Source organism: Rousettus aegyptiacus, unplaced genomic scaffold, assembly GCF_014176215.1.
Source record: "Rousettus aegyptiacus isolate mRouAeg1 unplaced genomic scaffold, mRouAeg1.p scaffold_m13_p_6, whole genome shotgun sequence".
Lineage (NCBI taxonomy): Eukaryota > Metazoa > Chordata > Mammalia > Chiroptera > Pteropodidae > Rousettus > Rousettus aegyptiacus.
The window spans coordinates 77662335-77687347 of record NW_023416309.1 but is presented as its reverse complement, the minus strand read 5'-3'; the positions used below and the strand labels follow the sequence as shown (position 1 = coordinate 77687347).

At 49.1% G+C, this 25013-nt stretch overlaps 1 protein-coding gene and 1 long non-coding RNA gene across 2 annotated transcripts in view; both read right to left on the bottom strand.

Moving 5' to 3' along the window:
* The window catches only part of RTN4RL1 (reticulon 4 receptor like 1), a 65908-nt gene that overhangs the window by 35213 nt on the left and 5682 nt on the right, over positions 1 to 25013 (bottom strand). The gene's annotated exons all lie outside the window — the stretch shown is intronic.
* On the bottom strand, positions 7890 to 12249 carry LOC118603836. The gene is made up of 2 exons (XR_004951324.1): positions 11947 to 12249; positions 7890 to 8141 (listed from the first exon to the last, which is right to left on the bottom strand). It is a non-coding gene; the product is annotated as an uncharacterized LOC118603836 (long non-coding RNA).

The following is a 25013-nucleotide window of genomic DNA, read 5'->3' as shown; positions in this document are numbered from 1 at the left end:
ATATGTATACCAAATGCAGACAGGAGGGGTGGAAAGTACCCCTCCCTTCACACAAACCCCCATTTAATCAAAATATCACAGAGTCCAGAAAAGTTTTAATCTTTGTGAATGAAGCAGGCAGGTCCTTTTAAGAATCTGTGAAAAACTCAGATTCATTAAATCACCCCCATACACAAATAGTGCACACCATGTCAGGGGATTATGAATGCCTAAGGCCCTGATATCAGTTGGCCCTGTAGGAGACAGAGAGGCCCAAGTTGAGGCCCTTGCTATGGAGGCAGCGTGATATGATGGTGTACAATGGTGACACTCAGGAGACTGGGTTCCATCCCAGCTTCTAAGCTTTTTCACTTCCCCGAACCTCCACTAGGCTTTGCATTAGGTAATCTCTAAATTCCTTCCAGCTCAAGAATTCTGATTATTTCTGTGACTTTCATCTTCTGCAGACCTGAGCACTGCCCCCCAGGCCTTCTGAGAAAAAAAAAAAAAAAACATCCATTACATGCAACAAACATTTTTCATACTTTGTTCATTTAATCAATTACCTGATGGAGCAAATATTCTTTGCTCCATTTTACAGATCAAGAGACACCTCTCTCAGGATGGGGGGCAAAGAAATACCCCAAAGGTATGGTAAGCGGTAGGGCTCAGATTTGATCCTGGGTCTGTCGGACTGCACAAACCTAAGCCTTTACTGTGGCCTGCACCAAACCCTCAGCCCTCCTTCTTGACTGTCAGCTGTGCCATGAAATATGGGTCTTTCCCACCACCTCTTATAATTCTTGGCCTCAAGCCACCTGCCTCCAACTCTCTGTCCCCAGGGCCTGCCCATTCCCATCCAGCTGCATCAAATCCTACTGATTTTGACCCTCCTGAAGTCAAGGCTTTATTGGGGGACAATTAATGGCTGCAGCTGATTATTGGACACTTAGGCACGGAGCAGCATCAACCAAGTTTGCATTCCCAGCTTAAAAGCCCAGATTAATCGCTCTGGGCTGGTTCTGTCACACACAGGGATATATTTTCTTCTTGGAATTTACAAGTAGTTCCATCTGAGAAATAAACAACTAGAGATAAAAATTACATTGTCACAGTGCAGGTGTGATAGATGTAAGAAGCAAGTCATTGTGGTCGCCAAGGAGGTGCTCTGCCGACAGAATCCACCAAATGAGACCTGGAGGAGGCCCAGGTAAACAGAATGAGATGCTGATGGGATCTCAGCTGAACTGAAAGTGTGGACTCTCCACAATTTACATTTCATCACCCTAAATCATAGGGTTCTGATGCCAACCTCCTGGAGCCAGGGTGAGAGGCTGATTGGCAGGAGACCTCCTCAGGCTGCCCTGCCTCTCAGTGGCAGGCAGGCAGGCCTCAGGAACTGAGACTGCTGGGACAGTAGGACAGGTACCAGCTGAGAAGCAAGCAGGAAGATGCTCAGCTATAACCTTGGCAGCTTTGTCTCCACTAAGACTTCAACTACCTGCCTTGTCTCTACTATTACTAGCTAAAGGGAGCTAAGCTTACCTGTGGAAGCCACAGGAAGACCAGGATGGATCTGGGGTCAGAATAATAATAACAACTAACATTTACTCAGCACTTACTAAGTGCCTGGCACTTTGTGAAGGACTCAATGACGATTAAATCATCTTGTCATTTTCATGACAACCCTATGAAGTAGACGCTTTTATTATTCCCATTTTACAGATGACACACTGAGGTTCAGAGAGGTCAAGTTCCTTGCCCAAGGTCCCTGGAGTGGATTGAATAGTAGCCCCCCCCAAAAAATATGTCCATGTCCAAATCCCTGAAACCTGTGCATGTGACCTTATTTGGAAAAAGGAGCTTTGCGAGTATAGTTAAGGACCTTGAAATGAGATCACCCTGGATTGCCCAAGTGGACCCTAAACTTAATGACAAATAATGTCCTTATAAGAGACAGAAGATAAGGCAGAGAAGGGAGAAGCCTCATGAAGACAGAGGCAGAGATCAGAGCGATGCAGCTACATGCATGCCAACCATCATCAGAGCTGGGAGAGGCAAGGAACAGACTGTCCCCAGCACCTTCAGAGGGAACACGGCCCTGCCAATACCATGATTTCAGATTTCTAGCCTCATGAACTATGAGAATAAATTTCTACTGTATTAAGCTACTAAACATGTAGCAATTCGTTACAGCAACCCTAGGACTAGGAAACAAATACAGCCTCACAGCTAATGAGGGGTAGAGCCAGCATTCAGATCTGGCAGGCTGACCCCAGATTCAGGCTCTGCCCACCAGGTAATGCTTTCAGGCCCCAAGACCTGAGTGGTAGTCCTGACTCTACTGCACTTGACCTGTGTGACCTTGAGAAAGTTGCTAAGCCTCAGCCTACTCATCTGCAAAATGAGGGGATTGGGTGAGAAAAGTAGGGTGTCTCAGGGGCTGCCACAGTGACAAGAACCACCAATGGAGTTCTGAGTAACACAGGTGTGAAAAGAAAAAAGCCTTAGCAAACCACCCGTAGACTACAATTTGTGTGGGTTTCTGGCCACCCACAATACATTCCCATCCTCCTAGACACAGGACACTGATTTTCCTTTGGGAGAACTTGTCCTTCCCAACTCTGCACCCATGCACTTTGATGGAGATGACCTCAGCTCCCACCTTCAGGTGGACTTATACCCAATCAGCACATACTTCCAGGCCTCGGTGACTGGCTAAAGAGCGAATCTGTGCCAGTGACATCAGGCTCACAACTTTTGTTCAAACTGTTGGAGGAAGAGAAGCTCTCTCCTTCTGAGGAGAGGTTGAGATCTAAACCTGGAGTTTCTGGAGCCTTCCGAGCATGATGCCAACTCAGGGGAAGACACACCAAGAAACAGATGAAGAAGTCAAGTCCCAATGATGCTGTGACCAAGTCTGTGAGATTCCTTTCGCATTCCAACAGTTTGGGTTTCTGTCAGTTAAAACCACAGTGTCCCAACCCTCAGGTCACCAGGCACAGACATTTCCAAGGATCCTTCTCGCTCTGAAGCAAATGATTTCAAGGTCAGAAAATCCACAGTGCATGAACTTGCCTGCAATGCATGCGTGTGTGTTCACACACACTCCTGCACACGTGTACTTTCCTCACAGGACCCCTCCAACATCTCTGACAAGAGATCATTACACCTCCACTGCTTGATGACTCCCTTAGGCAACTGCTGGTCCATTGGGGGTCCAGGTCAACCCTCACCAGACTCTTCCTGGTAACTCCCAGGTAACACCCTGGGGTCTCTGAGTCTAACTCCTTTATGCATCTGATGACACTTCTCCCAAATCTCTTCTTCAGGTTCAGCCATCACATGGCTCCTTTATGAGTTCTTAGCATGACCCTATTTTTTAGCATCTTCACTACTTCAGAGTTCACAATCATTCAGTAGGCATTACTGAGTATTTAATATGCGACAGGCAAGGGGTGAGAGCTGTGGATACAAAGTAAATAAGTGGACATAATGCAGTATTCTCACGCAGCTCACAGTCCAGGGACGTGCTTGACTAATTACAACATTAAATAATTAATTAACACAGCCATTTAACTCCTAGATACCATCCTAGCCCAAGCAAGCCACACTTCTCTCGGGCACTGCAGTGACTCCTGACTTCTCTATCCTCTTCCCCTCTTCTTTCCCAAAGTCTCTTCCCACATAGCAATCAGCACCATCTTCCAAAAATAGGAATCTTTTAAAACTGTAATCTAATCCCTCCTATGGCTCACCATCACACCGAAATAAAATTCAGCAACCTCACCATGGTCTGCAAGGCCCTGTGTGATCCGTTCACCCTGCCGCCTCCCTTGCGCAACCTCCCACCCATCCCTGGGTCCCAGGCCTCTGGGGGCCATCTTGTTGTTCCCAGAATGCACCAAGCACAGTTCCTTTCAGGATCCTCGCACTGGCTATTTCCTCAGCCCAGCTCCTCTCTCGGCCCAGCATCCATATGTTCCCACCATCATCTTACTCAGGTCTTTGATCAATGTTACCTCCTCAAGAGGATTCCTTGAGCACTCTACCCCAGACTGCCATACCTCAATTTCTGTGCCCTTAGCTCCCCAGTCCTTATCAGCCCCACCATTAATTTCTTGTCCATGACCCCACATGCCCTGCCAGAGTGTGAGCTCCATGAGAGCTGGGCCATGCCTGCCTTGCTCACTATGTGAACAGCACCCAGGTGCTTGGCACCTAGCTGGTGTCATTAGATGTTTGCTAAATGAATGAATGAATGCTGAATGCTGTAGGCACATGTAACTGAGGGACTAGATGTAGTCTGGGGGACTCAGGACCACTTCCTGAGAAAATGTCATTTGAGCTGAGCTCTGAAGGAGAAAGAATTATCTAGGTGAGGGGGATGACGTGGGGGCAACATCGCAGGCAACACAATCCACTTGTAGGAGGACCCTGAGACGGAGGGAGATTGGCACATGTGAGGAACAGAAAATCAGCATGAGGAGCAAGCGGTGTGAGGTGAGGTTGGAGGAATAGGCAGTGGCCATTTCACATGAAGGCTTGAAGCCCCTGTTAAAAACCAGGGCCTCTAATTCCAGAGCCGTGAAAAGCCACTGAAGGGTATTAAGCAAAGTGATATGGTCAGACTGTGTTTCCTAACATCACCTGCCTGCAGTGTGGAGGCCAGAGACAAGAAGCTAGAGCAGCAATCAGGAGGGTACTGCAATAGTCCAAGTGAGAGATGTGGGACCCTGTTTTAAGATGGCAGAGGCAAGGGAAATGGAAAGACGGGGATGAATTTAAACAATGTGCCGGCGATGGACTGGATTGGTGGAAGATGACGAGGGAGAGAGGATGACTCAGTGGGTGCTCAGCAAAGTGAAGCAGCTCCCTCGTCGTCCTAGATTTGGACACTTCTATTAATGTGGCCAAAGATTACAGATGCTTTTTTGGGGGAAAGGCACATCAAACTTTCTGACTCACTGTGCTTGCAGGCAAATGCTTCCTCATCACAATAACCCTTACAGAGACAAGAAGTGTCTGCTGTGAGAGAACTGGAGTGCCGGAGCCCATGGCAAGCTGCTGGATCACAGCCTTGAGAACGGTGCCAGGGCCTCACACACTGGCTGAGGCCAGAGAATCTCTGGGGGAATTTCATTTCAAGAAAGAGAAAGTGGTCGTGGGCAAGGACCTTCCTCCAGGCTCCTGAATTTTTGAGACAAGAAAAAAGAACTACTAGTAGACATGTCACCATACAATACTACCTACATCTGTTTCTAGAGGCTTCCAAGACTACCACTCATGTTCTTCTGGACTGCCAATGCCTGTGTATGATTTCAGAGACTAGAGAAGGGCTCTACCTGGGTGGAGGCTCCAGAAGCTAGTGTCTAGAAGACATAAGAGGAACGTAGACTAAGTCTGAGCAAAAATGCCCTCCTTAGGCAGAAATCTAGTGGTCATGGAGAGGCATTCTCAGGCTTTCTCTACTTTTTAATTGTGCCAGTGGTACCATTTTAAAGGGTCATCATGAATTGCACACCAGTGCGTCTGCAATGAATGCCATGGAATTATATATTTAAAATGGTTAATTAAAATACTGTTATACATAACATAAAATAAATATTAAAAAATGTACCTTATAGTCTATTGGAATAACCAACTAACTCATGTTTACTTTCTCCCACAAAATGCCTGCTAAAGTGTGCTCCAGCCTATGGTTGAACACATACAACAACAGGCAATTCACAATCATGCTTAGCAGAGAACTCCATATTTTATATTTCTATTAGAATGTTCTTTGAATAAAATCAAACCGACTGATTTTTTTTTAAGTCATCACGGAGCTTTTGGAGTCAGAATCTTTCCAGTGGGGGCCTTCCTGTGCATCATACTGTCGTTCCATCCTGCTTCCTCAAGTCACACTGCCTTGTGTCTCCAGGAGGTGAGATGGTGTACACCAAGCCCCACACTCACCCTCCTTCCTTGTACATGCAGGCCCCCACTCCCTCGTAGCATGTGGCCACATTAGAGCAGGGATCTAGACTGCATGCAAGGAAAGAGTCCCTCTCTGGATTCAGAGAGAGTCAACCTGGGTAGGATTTGCTGTCTGACCTTGGCCAATTAGAACCTTGCTCGGTGTAACCAACCAAGTCACAGATTCAATTCGATTCAGCAAACATTTATTGAGCATCTCAGCGCCAGCCGATTTCTATCTGTTCTATAAGTGCAACGAAGCTCAGCCTTCTCTCTAGTTTAGAGTTATTTATATTTCAAGCCAAAAAGATAGGTTTTAACTATCTGTAAGAGGGAGTAATGGATGCCTTGAGGAGGGGTGGGCATGGGCTTGGGACGAAGGAGAGGAGCTGCGAAGTGGCCTGTGAGTCAGGCAGCAGGAAGAAAAAGTAGACAGAAATGCCAAATAAAGCCTGGGGGCTTGTTTTTTTTAAACCTCCCCTCACTTTCTTTTTAATCAAAAAGATAATGTATGCACATAATAAAAACGCATTTTTTTCAAAGAACACAAAAGGGTATACCATGAAAAATAACTCTCCTGTCCTCTCCCCAGACCTCTAGTCCCTAGTATCTTTCTTCAGAGACATCCCACTGTTAACAGTTTCTGTTGTGTCTTTCCAAAAACTTTCTATTATGTACAAGCATATCTTTCTTTTAAAATCCCAAATGGCAATGCAGTGTATTACCAGTGCATTTTCACTTAGCAATACATCTTGGCATCCATCCTATATACAGAGCCGCCCATTCCTTGGAGTGCAGAAACCTAGTGAATGATGGCATTGTAAACTACCCAATAGAACCCCTACTGATGGACATTTAGGTTGTTTCCAGTTTCTGTGATTACAGGTAATGATATGTATGCTCCTGTATGTGCATTTCTGTCCACAAGTACCAGGGTATCAGTCAGATAAATTCTTGGAAGTGGAACTGCTATATTTAGATAACTGTGACTCAGATTGTGGCTAAGTCCAGTTGGAGCTGTGTCTTTAGGACAGGAGAAGGTGTGTGCCCAGCCTCAAACTGCCCTCCTTCCTTGCACACACAGGCCTCCAATTCCCTCACTGACATGTGGCCACATCAGAACAAGGGTTTGGACTGTATGAAAGGAAAGAGGCCCCCTCTGGATTCAGAGAGAAACAACTTATGTGTTTGGGGACACAACTGGAAGCTAAAAGTATGTAGAACCCCTCTAGTTGGGGACTAAGAGTATGTAGAAGGAGCAAACCTTAACAGCACAATTCCTGGCATATAATGAGTGCTCCATCAACATGAGCTATTATTGGCATTATTATTCTTATTACTATTATTATTATTATTCAAAGGGAGCTATGTCTTGCCAGTGGCCAGGAAAGCTCCCAGAGTCCGTCTGTCCAAGAATCCAGTTGATTCAAAGGCACCGAACTGGGAGGCTGCTCAGCATTCGGAGCTGGGCAGGAGCTGAGACAGGCAGTTCCCACTTATCACTGCTTGGCATCTGGAGCTCCCGGGCCTTTGCCAGTACCTAATAAACACCATACTTCATGCCTTGCCATTGTCACCCACGTATCCCCTGATGCCTGCTGATGACGTCTGCCACCACACACAGTCAGCATTTCGCCCTAGCATATGACTCCTTTCTGACCTGCTTTCTTTTTTAGGTAGTGAATACAGCCCGAATGATGTCACTGTGACATAATGAAACTACATTTGTGTGTTGTGGAAGACAAAGAGGAGTGGGGTAGACACAGCAGAACTTACAAACCCAAAAAGAATCAGCCAAGTTTGGAGGCCAATCTTGGGTTTGAATCCTGACCCCCACAGTTACAAGCTCTGTGGCCTTGGGAATTTATTTAACCACCATGAGTCTAAATTTCCTCATCTATGAAATGGGCTAAGTACTTGTTCTAATAGGATTATTAGGAGAAACAAGATTATAGATTATTTATGAATTGTTTTATAGACCAGCCTTATTCCAAAAATGGTTTCAGGCAGTTGAGATGTATGTAAGGTGTCTGACACATAGTTAAGGCTCAAAAAGCATTGAATCCCTTTCCCTACCCTTCTGTCAAAGTGGTTACCGTTGGACCCAAACTCTTCATTTCAAGGTGCCACCATCATTTGCAACACTTTTGGAACTTCTTTATGAGAAAACTGGTTCCATTCTTGAGTCTCGTCTTGTTTCTAACCTAATCAAAAAAAAAAAAAAAAAAATCGCAACAAAACAAACCACATTCTCCAGATTGCTCATCTCCTTTATTCACAACACACAACTTCAAATTACTTTTGGCCTTTTCCAAAAAAAATCAAACCCACCCTCAAAGGTCAAGGATTCGCCACCGGCCAAGGCTATTAAGAGGAAAATGCTGTGAGATCTGAAGTAATTTCCCAAGAACTCGTCAACTGTTTTGAGCTAGCACAGCACAACTGGAATAAGAGCACAGCCTCCCAGCGCCCACCTCACCCCCAAAGACTTTGAACTGGCCCATTCCTTTAGATACTTATATTCAAAGCCTCTTTGCAGGAAAATCCACCTCCCTGCTCCCTGGTCCCATTCTGTGGATCACATTTCCCAATCTCTGGGGGGAAAAGCTGCTTCTGAGAAGTGTGTGCTTGGGCGGAATTCTTAGATACTGGGTGTGAGGATAAGATGTTGGGAGGAAAGTAGTGGGCAAGTTTGAGAGACCAAATGGAGTGGCTTTCCCTCCATCTCTTATGAGGACACTGAAAAGGAGACCATGGACTCTGGGTCAGAGATGGGATGCCTCAGGGAGCAGAGAGCAGTGTCTCCCCTGTCTACACTGTGTTACGATGGACCCACCAATTCTCCCAACCAGAGATGCACTTGGCCTTTCCTAGGGCAAAAGCAGGGCTAATGCTGCCCGCAGTCGAACTTCCTCAGCCTAGTCCCCAGATAGTCTCGAAACAGAAAATGCCGAAGGGCTCACTCCATTCTCTCCCTGCCAGCTCGTGAGCTAGTTCTTCCCAAACCCATAATCTGAAAGAAACCCCTGCCCCTACTTAACCTCATAGAAGGCTGTGGGCAGTGCTGACAAGTGAAAAGACCCTAGCCTCCATATCAGCCAGGCCTGATTTCAAATCGTGCAGGCAGCACAGGCAGGCTCAGCTGCCTTCCACTTCCAAGTCTCAGTTTCCTTGTCTAGGAAAGGAGATAATACCTACTTGGGTCATCGGCAGGGGCTGGGTCAGGAAGGGGGTTTGTAGAGGTGAAATGAGAGGATATAGGTCCTCCACAGATGACAGCGAATATTGACAAAGCCCTTGGGTGGAGAACCTCATCTGTGATGTGCAGTGCCTCTGCTCTCGCAGGAAGCCTGGGACCTTGCCCTGAGCCCACAGGGACCGAATGAGTCACTGAGGCCACAGCAGCCCACTGAGCTTTCGCTGTGTGGCTGTTGAAAGGGGGGAAGGGGATGGGAGCCTCCACAAGCAGGGAGGCCTAGAATGGCTCTTTGAGGTCAAGACCTTAAGTCTTCTCTTGATCTCCTTCTGTACGCTCTTCCCAGAAAGGAGGGGGCTGATTCTTGCTGTCAATGGAGGTACCATCGGCAAGAATGCAGTAGAGCACAGTGGTTATGCCTGGCGCCCAGAGCTAAGAAAATACCTCTTTATCTTTATCATCCCTCTTAAATGGCTTGCTGTAAGATCTACAGTCAGTTAAAGATAAACAAGTCCTTATCCTCTTGCTAATTGGTTCAAATCGATTGACCTTATAAGTGGGTCTAATGCACAACTGGTAAAAGATGGTGTGTATGTCAGCAACCCATGCACTTAACTAGTTGTCACTCAGGCAACTGAACAAGGCGCATTAATTCAAATTTCTCAGAACACCTTCTGATAGGCTGCATAGCCAGCGTTCCACCCCCCTACACCCCACATTGGGCTAAAACAGGGGCCCCAATCCTCAGGCCATGGACCGGTACCGGTCTGTGGCCTGTTAGGAACCAGGCTGCACAGCAGTAGGTGAGCGGCAGGCAAGCAAATGAAGCTTCATCTGTATTTGCAGCCGCTCCCCAGCGCTAGCATCACCACCTCAGCTCCACCTCAGATCATCAGGCATTAGATTCTCATAGGAGCACTGGTCCCTGGTGCCAAAAAGGTTGGGGACCACTGGGCTAAAACATTCGGTGGGTCAACAGGCCCATTTAAAGGCACTAGATCCTATTAGGTGGGTGGTAATAACACTAGTATAGATTCCTTGGGGAGGCAAAGGGAGCACTGAACCTGTGACAACAGTCCCTGGGCCCTGCCCTGCCCTGGCTCAGGTCACCTGGCAGGAGAAGGGGCTGCATCCCAAGCACTGGCAGAGGAGGAGCAGGAATGTGCTGTTCCTGGCGCTCTCGTGATCTGGCTTCCACTGGCCTTTTGATTTGTTTCCTCACTTGGCCTGTGCCCAGGAAGGCTTGGGTCTGTCTCACTGAACCCGTCTCCTGAGTTAGGCCACCGCTGCTTTCCAAGTGGGGCTGATGTTCAGTCTTTTATTGTGCTAGTGTCTGAAATGGTCAGGGAACTGAGAGACAACAGATACCAGGAGATGGCCTAGAAATCTTGGCAGACAGCAACCCTCCCTACCTTCCCTCCTCCCCAGTGTCCCCCTGTGGAGGGCTAGCTGCTGGCCAGAAGTGCCTCTCAGTCTGCCAGAGCCCCAGCCAGCCACCCCTAACTTCCCTCTGCTTTATTAATAAACCTCAGCTGAGATCCTTCTGAGCCCCCCTCCTCAGGGTTTGATCCTTGCTGCTTTACCTTATCAGCCTTGCTTTTCACAAGCACTTAAATTCTTGAGAAAAGGGAAAAAGTGAAATCAGATAGAAATGCAGGTCTGTTTGCTGTTTTCTCCAATGAAATGGTTCTGGGTAAACAGCAGACGCCTTTGATGAAATCCCAGCAGGCTTAAACAATAAAGCTAGTTACAAACTCAATCTGGCAGAGATATCAGATCTGAAATTGTTTCAAAAAACATGTCAACATTTTCTAATGCTCCTTAAAAAACTTCCTGGGCTGCCCACTGTGGAGTCTGGGTTGGGGAGATAGGACAGGGGTAACCCTGGGTCTCAGAGTGCCATGGGACTTTGTAAGCCACGAGCCCAGGAGTCTGGCTGTTGCGGGGATGGTGCCAGCTGTAGAAGCCTAAATGGCCACTTCACGGTCATTACCACATCAGGCAGGGCACCAGCTTCCCTCTCATATACCACTCTGGCCCCTCAGCCCTCAAACCTGGCCTCTCTGCCTCTGCCCTTAATTCTCTACCTTCTATTCTTCATACTGCAGCCAGCAGAAGCTTTTAAAAATGTAAATCAGATCAAGCCATTCCTTTGCTTAAAACCTCTAATGCCTTTGCACTTCACTTAGAATAAAATCCAACTTCCTCCCATGGCCTTACAAAACCCTATGGGATTTGCCACTGCCTACTTCTCCCCCACTCACTACACTCCAGCCTCCTGTCCTAGACTGCCAACCTCTACTGTCTCTGGGCCTTTGCACTTACTGTAAACTGCCTGTGATGCTTTTGCTGCAACCCACTGTCACGGTTCATCTCCCTGACAATCCTTGCTGGTTTTGCTCTTCTCCTTGGCCACACACAATAATATCACGTTACAGTTTATTCTCTACACTAAATTCAATGATTATCCGAAATCACTGTGTTTAGTTATTAACTGTTTCCTCCTTCGGAATGTAATCCCCCTGAAGGCCCAGACTTGGGTGTCTCCTTGCTGGCAGCCCATAACTGACTGGCACGTAGTAGGTGCTCAATAACTATCTGCTGCATGAGTGAATGAGCAGCAAGGATGTCATCACCTCTCTAGGTATCCTCCAGGGGAGGCCTGCAGTACAGCACTTTAGAAATAACCTTGCCAGCCTCTCTCTTGGCCTCCCTGGCTGTCCCTGCCCCACCAGGCCTTGGAGGTCAAGTCGAGCCTGGGGGCAGGAGCTCAGGCACCAGGGAGGACTCAGATGTGGCCCCGGTTCACTTACCCCTCCCCCGGGGCTGACTCCTTCTCTCTCCCCTCAGGCAATCCAAACTCACATGCAGCCCCTAAGATGTGGGTGGGCAGGGGCAGCCGGGGCAGCTGGGTCCAAGCGCTCTTCACGCGCCTTCTTGGTAAAGCACAGGTGCTGGTGTGCTTCAGCCTCCAGGGGCAGGGGCAGGGGCTGGGGCTGGGGGCTGACAGCGATGCCACCCGCGGCACAGGCCTCCCCGACCATCCCCACCCTGCCCGGGGCTTTGATCGATCTCTGCCGCTCAGGCCTCATTACCGAGGAGAGCTGCCGGGGCTGGCAGAGGAGCCAGACGGCTGCAAAGGGGGCGGGGAGGCCTCCTTGGCTCCCGGGCCCGGATTAAATATTTACTATGTTTTGTTTGGCCTTTGGGGGAAGGGCGGGGAGGGCTGTCGCATCGAACTTGAGCTGCGGGCGAGGCCAGGCCGGGCCCAGGGGCGAGGGCGGTGCCCAAGCCCGGTGACCCCTGAGCCTCCCCGGGCGGGCCGGACCGAGCATCCTGGGGCGGGGACTGCTCGCTGCCTAACCTCTGGGCGGCGCTGACAGATCTAGGTTACCGCGGGGAGCCGCTGCCGCCCCGGAAATAACTCCCTCTCGTGGGCGCCGCGCTCTTTGTAACCCCGCTTCCTCCCGCAGTCGGTCCCACCCGCAGACCGGGAGCCCGAGCGCGGTCCCACGCGACTCCACCCCCGACTCCGCGCCCAGGCTGCGCTAGGGCCGCGACACTAGTGCCATCTCATCTGATCCCTACAGCAGCCCCGAGAGGGCTTCACGTTCCGTTCCGTGAAATCAACAGGAGGCAGAGGAAGATGGATGCTGGGCCAGAGTGGGCACAGGTCTGCCCCCAAAGTCGGGGGTTTCCTCACCAGGCTCGCTGGCATGGCGCCAATGCCCTGGGCCACTCTGCCCACCCGCTCAGCCAGTTCCGAGAAAAAAAAGTCAGGTGGCGTGGTCCCAAGCTCTCAGTGACCCAGTGCTCTAAAAAGCCGGATGAGTGGGTTTGACATGCTATGCCGAAGCCAAAGAAGACTCGTCCCTTTTACAGGGCATACACACAACTCCTAACCATCCAGCCCCCCGCCCCCGCCCCCATACACAACAGGCGCTGTGGGGAGCAAAGGGCAGAAGAGACAGGGCGAGCTCTCACTGAGCATATAATCTGGTACACACACAGTCAGCAGCCATCTTCCCAAGTCCCTACTCAGACGTACAGTATGACGCACACTCACACACTCACATGTAGCTCCCATAAACTCACATGTAGCAGTGACTACTCTCCAACAATCCTGTTACATGGACATACAGTCACCCTAAAGAGCTGCTCACATCACATTCTACACATGGCGATACAAACACACTTGCCAAAAAACAAACAGAAAGCAAAAAAACATACTTGTCCACCCTAACCCCATTTCTACATCTATAGGTGTGCATGTGCCCACATGCATATACATACATATCAGCTAAGGAGTGGCTGCTGTCCCACCCACTGTCATGTGTGTGCCTAATATAAACACACACGCATCCATGAAAAGAACTGCCCCATCCCTATATAAGCATGTGTATATGCTGTTACACACATATTCACACACGATACCCATCTGCACCTCTGTATCTGATGGTGCGCACACATACACACACAGAGCTGATAATCCTCTCATTCCATCCTTGCAGACGTGTATACATGCACTGGTGTCCATCCACATCCCATGCCTGTACATTTGTTTCCCTCCCCCCCCCCCCCACACACAGCATACATGTTTGCGCACTGACTATAAGCGGCTGGGGAAGAGCTGCAGCCTCCAGCCTTGCTCCTATTTAAAGAGAAGCATTGCTGGAAAAGGAACAAAAGCAAAGCTGGCTATAAATAGCCACCTCCCTCCTGCTTTTCCTGCCCTCCGGCCTCAGGGCCTTGCTTCTAGTCAGTCTCCTGCCTCAGGCCCAGGGCAGCCAGGGCAGGCCTGTCCCCAGGGGCAAGCAGCAGGGCCCTAGAAGCAGTGTAGCCAAGCACTGACCACTGGGACAAGCCAGGAACTTCAGGCCTGGGTGGGTCAGGCGCACAGTGCCGGCCACCTGCAGCCAGCCCTGCATGATGTGTCCAACTCAGAGGGAGGGAGGCCCACTTAGGCCAGGGCTGCTGTTTCAGCAGAACTGCAAAGGCTGGCAGCTGTAGGGGGAGTAAGGCGGGGCAGCCGAGCAGCAGCCACTGATGCCCAGAGTGCTCCCTTCCCAGCCAGGCCAGCCCTTCCCTCTGTTTGATTCCTGGTTTGTTTTGGTTCCTGGGCCCACGAGCGGTGGAGGACGAGAAGTGGGGGAGAGAATAGAAGTCTTATTCTGAGTTCCAGTTCTATCACCTACTGGTCCACTAGCCTTAGGCAGGGCTTCTAAACACACTATCCAGCACTCTTCACAGGGTGTTGGGAAAGCTGCATGAAAAATAGGTGTGCCTGGCAGGCCCTTAGGAACTGTGGACAGCCATAGGATGGGGGAGAATTGGATAAAAATAACAATTAATTATATTTATTTTATGTTTACCATATGCTAGGCACTAGACTATCTTTAGCTTATTTGATCCTCTATAGGGTAGGTTCTATTTATATTCCCATTTTACAGATGGAAAAACTGAGATTCAGGTGCTTGCCCCAAGGTCACACATGCCCCTGAGGCACAAAGCCAGGTTGCAAAGCCAAGATAAGACTGAGACCTAAGCCCTCCTCCCTACCTCTTGTACTGTGGGAGACTGGGGGTACCTGGTTGTCAGGTTAGCCCCTCTTCAGAGGCCAGTGGAGGACTGGGCTGAGCTGCCTCCCACAGGCTAGCCCAGGTCTGGAATTGGATGGGCTGGTCGGCTGGCCCTGGGCTCCTAAGGCCCTCCCCAAGGACTTGCTGCATCAGCCCACCCCCACCCACCCCTGTCCCTGGCTCTGCCAGGGGCCTCTCTCCAACAACACTGGGGAAGGGGAAGGGAGGGGGTGAGGGGAGAGCTTAGGCAGACCTACTTTCAAGGCTTTAATCCTTTTTGCTTAAAGGATTTTTTTTTTTGCTTGGGGAAGACTTGGTCTGATCAGAGGAGAGACGCAGGGAGCTGACAAGCTGCGGAGGATGGGGGGAGTGAGGAGAAAGAAATACATATTTATTACCCTCAATTATTAAAAAATAGATAGTACCAGATCTTAGGTCTTGGCAGATACTGCAGCAGCATGTGTGCAAGAACTATTTTCTTTTCTTTCCCTTTTCTCCCTCTTTTTTAAATTAATTAATTAATTAATTGATTAATTTGTTTATATTAATTCTGTTGAGATTATAATGTGGCTAGCTTGTTAGTAAAAACCCCTTGGCCAGTTCCCAGCAGGATGAAAGGGTTAGGCACTAGAGAGATGAGCAGAGCCTACCACCAGGGAGCTTCCATACCCCATGTACAGGGAGGAGCCTGGACCCCATCTCAGGGGAGGGGGAGGTTGGGGTGGGAAGGGTGTGTGACCCCCAATTTGGGCTGCACAGTCTAGGCCTGTGGCAGACATGTATCCCAGCTGCTTCCCACCCCCAACCCCTACACTTTCTCAGGACAAACCCTCCACCAATAACAGGCCTTCTCCATGATGATGCTCTTTTCAAGGGTGTGGCAAGGGAAAAATTGACCCTCTGTAGGAGAGGTGACAGCTCTCACTCCAGGCTTCTGAGGGCTTCACCCAGGGGCCAATATAGTCAGCTCCTGGGACACACCCTTCTCCCAGGATTCTATCAGCCTGTTGAAAAGGGGAAAGTTTTTCCCCTTGGTACAAAAATGGGGAGGCATCCTGCAAGGGTCCTGAGGCCTGCTGAGACTTGATCCCACAGGCAAACAGGTGACACCCCTAGCCTCTTTTGTTATAGGTCCTAGAACAAAAAATAGATCTATAATGAGGAAAAAGTGTGGGGAGGCAGACCACCGAAAAGAGGACTGTAGCATCCATGTTGGTACTTAGGAGTCCCCACAGAGCCCGGCACACAGTAGGCTTCAGCATATGGCTGTTGAAGAACAGATAAGGATGATGGAAGACAGAACAAAAGCAATATTTCACCAAGGCCTTGCTATGTGCCAGGAAGGCACTTTATATCCATTTGTCAAAAATCTCAGAACCCCAAGAGATAGGTGGCATTAGTCCCACTTTTCAGATGACCAAACTGAGGCCTAAAGTATTAAAAAAAACCTTTGCCCAAGGTCAGGCAGCTGGTAAGTGACAGAGCAGGGCCCTTATTTCCTCCTGCCTAACTCCACAGCCCTTGCTCTCGGCTGCTTGACTCCATATATGGAGGCGGCATGAAAACCCAAGTAGACCAGAAATAAGTGCAGGAGGAACCAGGCAAGAAGCAGTGTCTGATTCCCAGGCCAAGAGCCCAAGGCATTGGGCTGGGGCTGGGTTTTCCTTTCTGCTTAGGAGAGAAGGATCTCAGTTTTTCCTTCCTATTTTGGAGAGAAGGAAGAGGCGGCTGCGTAGAGGTCAGGGCCGTAGGCTGCAGGGGTGGTGGGTGATGTACCAGTTTTCTAGGGAGGCCTTAAACCTCATCTCACTTTTCTAAGCTAATGAAAACCACTTGGGAATGCTCTCCACAGCTCCTCCTCAACTGCCTTAGAGGACTTCTCCCTGGCCCTCAGGGCAGATGGACAGGATCAGTCCTTTCCAAACAGAGGCCTTTCCACACAAGGTGACTCATCCTTGCTGGTCCTGTGTCAGTCTGACCACTCACATGGACTCAGCCCTGGACAAAAAGAGGCAAACTTTCAAAGAGCAGTCAGGCTGACCTGTAGGAAGGATGGCACGGGAAATTATAACCACCGCTCCTACTGAGGACAGCATGCATTGAGCTCCTTTTCTGAGTCACAGTGAAGTGCCAAGGACTTTATCAGTATCATCTCACTTAATCTCACAACCCTACAAGAGAGATAGTCTTATTGGCCCTATTTTACAGATGGAGTAATTCAAGTTCAAAGAAATAAGGTCAATCCCAGGACTTGAACCTGGGTCTAGCCAGATTTTTTCATGCTAAACCATCCTATTCAGAAGTAAAGGCTTTGGTTCCTGACCCCTGGAATGAGCTTTCTCTACCAGACTCTCTCCTCGTGTGGGAGAAAGCCTCCACTGAGCAAGGACAGCCACTAGCATGGCCTGAGAGGCCACCAATATGTGCTCTGTTGAGATAGAGGTGCAGGGAGAGTCTGGGGATGGAGTCCTGAACAGATAAGGGGCATGTTACCAATGTTACCAGCCAGCGTGCCTTAGACATTTTATGGAATACATCAGCCAACTGCTCCTAATGCTGTGTGATGTTGGGCACATCACTATAGCTCTCTGGGCTTCAATTTTCTTAGCTGAGCTATAGGGTCCCCTTCTAGCACAGAACCACCTATAAATCCATGAAAATCACATAAATCCAAAGCAAGAGGCATACTCTTTCTCCTACTGCATCTTCGGAGTTTTGGGTGCCCAACCCAAAGGAAAACCAATGCCTCTGTACATGTCCCCGCTCTGTACACCTGCTTCATGGAGACTTAGGCCATGTTCATAGCCCCAACACACGCGCACAATTGTGGGCCCTCCAGAGGCTTGGTCTGTCTGGCTGCTTCTTGGGGTAGTGTCAAGCCCACCTACTAAGGCATATCACTGACCTCCCACCCAGCTCCCTGTGAAGGCCTTGACTCTCACCCTCCTCTTTCCCCTGCCCAGAAGTCCACACAGCACATGGGCCAAGGCATATACACAGATGTTGGTTGTGGCACGGTCTCTGACAGCAAAACTCTGGAAACAGCCTCCATGCACAACCTGAGGGGACTGGTAGTCATACAATGAACATTTTGCAATAATTAAAACAGGTTTAGAACTATCAAACTCAAAAGATGGTTGAGATATAGTTAATTCAATAAGACAGGGCACATTTGCATGAATGTAGGTAAGAAGCATAGAAGAAAGGATGCACCAATGTACCAAATGCCCTGGGAGAAATAAGCTTTCTACTCCTTGGGTTGTGGGATTATAGCAATTTTCTTCTTTTTACCAATCTGTGGTTTTCCAATGTTTTCTACCATGTCTATGTATTATTTGAGAAGTTCAAAAAATTGACTCTGGGGAGAAAATGCTGATGTATAAATAAGGCAGCAACTAAAAAAGACAGTATCATATGCAGAACTGAGTTCTTTGGAATAAAAAGAAAAGGCTTCTAGGAATTGATCTCTGACCTTGTACTCAGACTGTAGCCTGGGCCACATTGAAAACCAGGAGGAGGGGATCCCCAGACCCGTCACTCCTTCCCCACTTCCCATCATAGCTAGCTATTGCTTGGTCTGTGCTTTCGCTTCTCCCCCTAGCCAAGTGGCTGATGGACTTGGGGCCGATCCCATACTCTAATCCTCCCCAAAGGAACTTGACTATGGGCTACACTTCAGAACAGCTTTCTTGCCCATAATTGGGGCCCTAGAGATGGCCAGGTATTATATCCTGTCTCAGGGCCTTTGCACTTGCTATTGCCTCTGTCTGGAGAGCTCTTCCCAAGCAGAAGCAGCTCTGTTAGCTGCAGGGAGCCCTCTCTCATTTCACTTAAGCCTCTGTTCAAATGTCACCCTATCAGAAAGATTTCTCATGTCCTAATGTTTGGTCCAGGCAGTCTCTCTAAAACAGCAGCTCTCTGGTAACCCCCTGTTCCTTAATCAACCCTCTGTTAATTTTCTTCTAAGCACCTACCCCCACCTGACAGAATACAGTTAGTCACTTATCATCTATTCTCCCCACTAGAATGTAAACTCCATAAGAACAGGGGGCTTGATTTTTATTCATTGCTTCATCCTCAATGCCAAGCCAGCAGTAGGCAGGTACTCAATAGTGGTTCGATGTTTGTCAAATGGAGAGGGTCCTCCTGCACTTGGCTGATAGAATGAAAGGTGGCCAGCTCATTCATGGATAGATAATCCATAGGTGACCATGATCCATAAAAGGTCTGACATGAAAAAACAGGTCTTCTTTTTGGGAAATAAAGCTGGAAATACCAAGAATTGAGGCAATTAGCAGTGGGAGGAGGAGGTAAAAGGCCATCTTGAAGAGCAAGTAGTCCTGGTAGCCATATTGGGTCTCGTGCAAGATGAAAATTCTTGGGTGCAGACAGTGGGGCAGAAGCAGGAGCAGCTGGGTTGGGCAGAAGGAAAGGCCATGAGAGGGACCACAGTGAGGCTGCCAGTTCCTAGAGTCACCCCGTATTCTGGAGGTTTCTGGAATCCAAGTCACACATCTCCTTGCAATAATCCTCCATTTCCCAACAAGCTTCCTCTAATCTCTGCAATCAGATTTGTCCATTAAGGCAAAAATACCAGACCCCAGAAGACAATGAGCCAATTACAGGAGGATAGTAACCTCTGCTACCTCAAAGCAGCCCCTGGGCCCATTGCCACCCCACACACAATGGTGGTAAAATTTCCCCTTTGGCTGGTGCCTTCTCCTGAGTGTGGCCCTGTGAACTGCCCCAGCCTCTCTCCCTCTGCTCAGACTCTATTTCAACTGCAGGCCTGCGCAACCACCTGGGAACCTTCCCTATGAGGAGAGGAAGCAGTTCAAAGTAACAAGTCATTTTCAGAGATGGGAGAGAAAACAAAAGAGGCAGTCTTCTCAGCCCAGGCACCACCTGAGTTCAGCTCGGCCTTGCAATTTTATCTCCTCATGTTCCGTCCAGCCTCATTTAAACATCTCAGATCTCTGAAGCCTAGAGTGTCCATGTGAGGTTTTCATTTGCCACAGAATCAATAATGCAAATTTTGTTCCATAAAAATCTGCCAAGTACAACCCTAAACTTTTCTGTGTAAGAAGCCTGTTTCTTTTCCCAACACAGCAGCTGCTGCCCCGCTGGACATCTTTTGTTGCCCAGTCGGCCAGACTCTCTTTGCCAGCTAGCTTCGTCGGCCACGGAGGAAGAGAGCAGGGCTGGGGTGAAAGGCAGCTGCTCTGGGTCCCAGATGAGCTTTGTAGTCTCTCTGAGCCTCAGAGTCCTCATGGGTAACTTGGGGCTAATAAGACCTGCCTTTACTGCTTTTGATGAATTGTTGCACAGAGAAAAATGTAGGACTCCTTTCTGCATCCTCCTCACTTAAAACAAACAAACAAACAAACAAACAGTTTCTTCCTGGTTCCTGGCACTAAGTTTTTTTTTTTTTTTTTTCCTTTTTTTAAGCCCTATGTTGTCATGATTTTATTTTTCTTACTGTTATGAAACAATTTAAAATTTAGGTTTTGGTAACAAGTTCCTTGGGTTCCAACTTAAATGTACAATCATTCAATCAACATTTCCAATCAACTTGTAAAGACATGACATTAGCTATTGATTTAACAGTTATCTATTCAAAGTCACAATGTACTTTATTTTATTTTAAAATATTTTATTTCATTTCATTTCATTTTATTTAAAATAGCACGATGGTATTTTAGTTGGGCCCTGGTACGAAAGAGCAATCTCAGATTGAGTCATTTGATGAGTGGATATTAAAGGTGAGACTAGGAGTAGGGAAACCCTAAGAAATAATGTCATTTACTCTCCCCCCAATCAGGGCTAAGTGAGGGGAGGTGGCTCTCACTGAACTTGGAGACAGAGCTGTGGAGATGCACTGGCTGGAGCTGTGTAGCAGTTGCCGTGAGGGCCTGCTAGGTCCCTCGCCTTTACCATTTCAGCACACACTGACTTCCACCTGCCAGAACCTGCATTTCTTTGTCTGAGGGCTTTCTCTAGCAGCAGAGTGGGCTTAGCTCACCCACAGAGCAGGCCAAAAGTGCCCTCAAATTAATCCCTCAACACGTACAGCACTCAGTCTATGACAGTGGGAGTTGTGTATAAATACCCCAGCTACCAGCCCTCTGATGAGATAACTTTAAGGTGCACGTTCTAGACTGTGTCACAATGTTCCCCAGTGGGATAAAGTTCTGATTGCCCACAATAGTAACTTGCCCAACGATGTGCCCAATATTGGCTTTTTCCCCTCTCTGTCTTAATTCCTCACTCATTTTCTGGTATTCTCTAGAATGCCTCCAAAATAAACAACTTGCACTAGAATCCTTGTTTCAGGTTATACATCTGGGAGAAACTGGGAGACGGTGGTGGCACGCAGAGAGCCATAGTGAGTCATCATTGGTTGAACCTAACTGCAGGCCAGAGGGCATGGGAGCCCACTGTCATAGTTGGAAGGGCTAACCTCCTAAGACAGACATCAGGAGAAGGGCAGAGAGCGAGTTTGGCAGGGCAAGGGGTAAAGTGTAACCAGTCTCCTCATGGAACTTGTCATCCAGTGGGGAGGGCAGATAATATAAAAGTAACTGCAATAAAATAGGTTGAGTACAATGACTGGGAAGTGCAGGGTATCATGGGACCCCTCCCCTAGTCCGAGAGGTGCAGAAAACTGTCCTGGGGCAGTGATGTGTAAGCTGAGTCCTGAAGGATCGAAGTGAAGGGGAAGAGGCAGCAAGTAATGTTCTAAGCAGAATGAGCTGTTTGTACAAATCCTTAGAGATGATAGAGCATGATTCAGTTGAGGAACTGAAAGTTCATTAGACCTGGGTCTGCCTCAGAATTCAAACTGGGGAATGCGGAGAGGGGAGGGTGGAGCTGCAAGGGGGGAAAGGGGGAAGGACCTGACAGCCAAGCTGGGAAGTCTGAATTATCCTCTCAAGAAAAAGGAATCACTGAAAGTTTTTAAGCAAGGGAGGGATGAGATTGTGTAGCATTACAGAACTTGGCCACAAGGTAAAACCTAGATGGGGTGAAGGCAAGAGTAGAGGCAGGGAGGCTGTTAATATGGTTAGGGAAAAGACAGCAGCCTGGGCTAAGGTAGAGGCAGAGAGAGGAGGAGGTGTGAAAGACCTTGAGGGAGAACGGGAGAATGCAGCACTTCCCAATGGACTAATGGGGATGGGGCAGGGTGAAGGGCTCATCCACAGGTCCAGTTCTTCAGCTGAGGGTACCTGGGAGGATGATGGTGCCAGATGCAGAGATGAGGGGGAATGGGGAAGGAGCAGATTTGATGCGAGCTCAGGGAGCATCAGGGGTCAGCTGGGATGACAGCTCTGGACATCAGAAGCAACATCTCGGCTGGACGTAGGATATGGGGGGAGCCAGCAAATGGGCACTGCAACTGAAGTATAATGAACCCCCCCCCCAGAACAGCATGTGGGGAGCGAGGGCCCAGGGCACTGCCCAGGGAGGCACCACATTTGAGGGATGGCAAGAGTTGGTGAAACCAGCATAGAGGCTACGTAGCAGGCGCCACGAAAGTAAGAGGAAGACCAGGAAGCTGCCAGCAGGGAAGCCAAGGGGGAACTGTGTTCGACAGAGTCAAATGCCATCAGAAGGTCAGGAGAGACAAGGAAAAAAAAATGTCCGGTAAGGTCAGCATCAAACCAGTGCAGTGACAGCGGAGTGATGGAAGAGACCGCCAGAAGTCCAGAGGGAGGAGAGGGCAAGGAGACCCCAAGTGTGGACAACTCCTCCTAGAAAGCTAAGTGGTCAAAAAGATCCAAAAAGAGAGAAGAAAGCCACCCACCCCCACTCAGGAGAGAACTCAAAACCTAAGCCCTGGGGACAGCGCAGTACTGTGTTTGTTAGCACACAACACACATCACACCCAGTAGCCTTCCTGAGTGTACTGTGTCGCTAGGAGGGGCTGTAGGGGAGGCTGCCAGCGTGGCAGTGTGGCCAGAGGAGGAAGCCCCTTGCCCCAGCTCTGACCAAGGCCAGCTGTACTGATCTGTTTTATATTCTGGGCTCTGACACTGGACATCATATGAAGAAATTATACTGCTGAAAAACATTTGGAAAACCATCAATCTTGTCATATTACAGATGGGGAAACTGAGGCCTGGAGAGAGGGAAACATGCCCAGGGTCTAGTGAGTCAGCCACAGAGATGGAAGCAAACACAGCCCCAAGACTCCAAGTTTGGTGTTCTTTCCATAATTCCAGAGTATCCAGGAAGGAAAGGGCCATGGCCAGGCCAAAGTCAGGGTTGCAGAGGGCTGCTGTTAGAGGCACAGCCTAGCAGCCTAGCAGCCAGTGAAGACAGAGACAGACAGGAGAGTAAACACCACGCAGCATGATGCCTGCAGCACATGCCAAAGAGCGGCAGCCAGTGGGTGACGGGCTGCCTTAGGTGCAGGAGCAGAGTTGCTTTCTCCTGGCGTCTGGCCTTGCCCAGGCTGCCCCACACTGGCCACTGAGTGACCCACCTGGGTCCTGCTTCCCCTGAGGCTAGCTGGCCTCAGTCCCAAAGCCCACTACACCACAGGCTCCTTCCTTCTCCCAGCCTGCTCAGACAAGCCCATGAATAGAACATTAAAGGCAAAACCTTATAAAAGAAAAGGCAGCTCCCTAGTAGGAGTCGCCCCATTAAATGTCAAAGGCAGAGCAAGGCTTCCTGCCTCATGTGCTTCTCACTAATGGAGGCTCCTTAGCCTCCATATTCCCATCATCCAATCTCCCTATAAATAAATCATCCTAAGACAAATGCCAAATTTTCCCCCTAGGGCCTCATGGATCTCTCTATAGAAGCATATGTAAAGGCCCCTTCAGTATGTGTTGGCTTAAGTGCCCAGAAAGTGATAGCACACTCTGCTAGGACAATTTTAGAGGCAAAACCAAACTTTCGTGCCACTTCAGTGGACTGAGGGTTGAGAATCCAGTTTTTCTCCTGACCTGGAGAAGACTTTTGCTCCACTTCCTGTGGACCCAGGCCAACTATGGTGACACTGCCCTTTGGAATCAGCCCAGGAAGCTGCCCAGAGTCTCTATCTCCAGGGGCTGATATGTAATGAGTCATGTCCACCTACCCCTGCATGGGTGAGCGAGCCACACACCCGTTCACCAAGCTTTGTTCACGACATATGGTGCACGCAGCGTTGGCCTGCCCACTGAGCGGCTCACCAGCACGCCCATGGCACCAGTGCCACGCTGGACCCAGGGTGTGAGTCCCGATGTGGGTTCCAGGGCCAGCACCAGGCATGTGTACTTGAGGTACTCTTCTCTGCAACAGCAGATCTCTGGCATGCACACTACTGGAGCCTACTGCGAGCTCACCAGGTGTGCTCCTACGCGCGCGCGCACACACACACACACACACACACAGCATTGTGCCAACCCTGTTACTGTGCCAGCCCTGAATCAGATTGCAGGGGCTATCTGCAGTTTCAGGTCCCAACTTCACTAACTGATTAGACAGTAATGAATCTCAGAAACACTCGCTACATCTGTTTGACCAGATACCCTGCCTCACTGTGGTGAAGGGGGCTCCTCGCTCAGAGGTGGGGGTCTGCTCTTCTATACTCTGAGACCAGCTATATTCTCCCCCTTACTTCATTTTTCTTCTCCAAACGACAGGAAGCACTGGCTTCTCTGGAACTATACCATAGCTGCAAGGGGGCAGATGTCCCTTTTGGAGGATAGCTCTGAGTTCTGCAATTATCATCGAGCTAACAGGCTAAGCCTGAGCCTTGAGGACTCCGCCCTGAAGTAAGGGAGCACTCCAGAGGAGGAGAGGCAGGTACAGGTAGGGGCTCTACTTCATCCAGCTTGCCACGGCTGCCCGCCTGGGCCAACGTGCCAACGTGTTCTGGAGCTGTTGCTCTCCAGATAACCACCAACTAGTCTAGGGTATGGCTGCGTTAGCAAGTCCACCGGGTCAGCCTGGAAGGGGAAGCCAGGGAGAGCAATACACGAGGAGGTGCCGGTCCCTAAATAAACCATAACCCAACCTTTCCCAAGCACATGAAAGCAGGCAGGTTGGTGGTGCTGGCCCACTGTCCCATACCTGTGTGCAATGAAGAAACCAGAGCAGGAGACTGCAGGCGAGGGGTGTGTCTGCTCAGACATGAAAGGGGGCAGAGTAGAAGAGGAAATGCAAGATAGCAGCTCAGGGTCCCAGAAGCCCCAGGTCTCAGCCAAAGACATTCCTGGAGGAAAACTAGGAAAGGAATGCATGAGAACTACCAGGGGACTCTGTAAGAAGATACGAATGATTTAGCGGGGCCCCACATCCACAAAACAGAT